This window comes from Myotis davidii, unplaced genomic scaffold (assembly GCF_000327345.1).
Source record: "Myotis davidii unplaced genomic scaffold, ASM32734v1 scaffold472, whole genome shotgun sequence".
NCBI lineage: Eukaryota > Metazoa > Chordata > Mammalia > Chiroptera > Vespertilionidae > Myotis > Myotis davidii.
Window position 1 is genome coordinate 1,683,757 of NW_006283774.1, and position 1,543 is coordinate 1,685,299.

Consider the following 1,543-nt stretch of genomic DNA (forward strand, 5'->3'; position numbering starts at 1 on the left):
GCAGGTCGCACGGGGCGCACAGCAGAGGGGCGTTCCTGAGCCCACAGCCGGCCCTCCCCGCACCGTGGGCGTCCCTGCCACCTGCACGGTGTGCACTGGCCCCTGTGTCGCGCGTGGCAGGATGACTCAGGGCCCCAGGCTGGAGCAGGTCAGGGGCACCCCCTGCCCCTAGGCAGTGGTTCTCAGCCTTCCTAATGCCGCCGCCCTTTAACACAGCTCCTCATGTGGTGACCCCCAATGTCATTGTACAAATGGAACATCATTAAAGACAGTGACTAACCACAGAAACAAGATGTGATGATAGATGTGTTTCCGATGGTCTTAGGCGACCCCTGTGAAAAGGTCGTTCCACCCCCACAGGGGCCGCGACCCACAGGTTGAGAACCACTGCCCTGGAGTGTGGTGGGGACGCTGCCGCCTCCTCCCTCAAATGGCCGGTAAACACTCCTCGCTCTGTGTGCTCAGCCGCTCTGTTTGCAAAGCAGCGAAGGAGCCGCTGGGCCAGGGAGGCGGGGCGTCCACACAGCTCTGGGCGCCCCCAAGCCCGGGTCGGTCCCTGCAGCCTGGGACCCCACACTCGCCGCCCCGGGCCCACGGAGAACACGGGGAGGCCAGCCTTTCTCCCAGGCGGTCCTCTGCACTGCCCCTTCATGCCCTGAGCACCCGCCTCCGGGATGCCCACGGGCACCATGGAAACCTCCCGTCAGGGGAGCCTCCTTCCCCCGCCCCCTGACTCAAATGGAGTTTCCGGGGGCCAGGGCACCCCTGGGGAGCCATCCTGTGGAGGGGCCGGTGGAGCCCCGGCCTGCGTGTTCTGAAGGGAGGGAGGGTCCTGCTGATTTCAGTTATTCCCTCCGCTGTGTGCAGAGCGTCCCCCGGGGCGGAGTCGGGAGGCGGGAGGGAAGGAAGAGGCCGCGCGAAGCCAGGATTTCGGCTTTTCCAAGGCCCGGGGACACCCCATGGCCGCGTCCTCCTTGACCGGGACGTCCCCTTCCCTGCGGGGACCTCAGGGCCGTCCCCAAGATGAGAGAATTCCCTCTGGCCCCCGGACCCAGGGAGGGGCCGCCTCGCCGTGGCCGTGGCCGTGGCCCCTGCTGTGGGTCTGGCTCGGAGGGAAGCCCTGCGGATGCGAAGGAAAAAAAAAAGGGCTCCGGGGGCACCCAGGCCGGCTGCTTGGACTTCCCCTGGAGACGAGCAAACAGAACTCCGGGCAGAGGGCTGCTCAGCGCCCGCTCCCCGCCCCCCGCTCCCCCTGCGTTACCTCTTATTAATAAAGCAGCGCCCACGTGTGCCCCGCCCTTGACAAACATCAGACCCATTTTACAAGCACCCGTAGGAGGCCACCCTGGGCTCCCCCCACCCCGGCGGCAGGGGCTGGGTGCCCAGCTGCACCCTGCCAACTGGCAGGGGACCTCAGGGCCGTCCCCAAGATGAGAGAATTCCCTCTGGCCCCCGGACCCAGGGAGGGGCCGCCTCGCCGTGGCCGTGGCCGTGGCCCCTGCTGTGGGTCTGGCTCGGAGGGAAGCCCTGCGGATGCGAAGGA

The 1,543-nt window shown here is 67.1% G+C and overlaps 1 protein-coding gene across 1 annotated transcript in view; it reads right to left on the reverse strand.

The window, feature by feature from the left end:
- Positions 1-1,543, reverse strand: part of DDC (dopa decarboxylase) — a 75,035-nt gene that overhangs the window by 73,102 nt on the left and 390 nt on the right. The window lies entirely within an intron of this gene.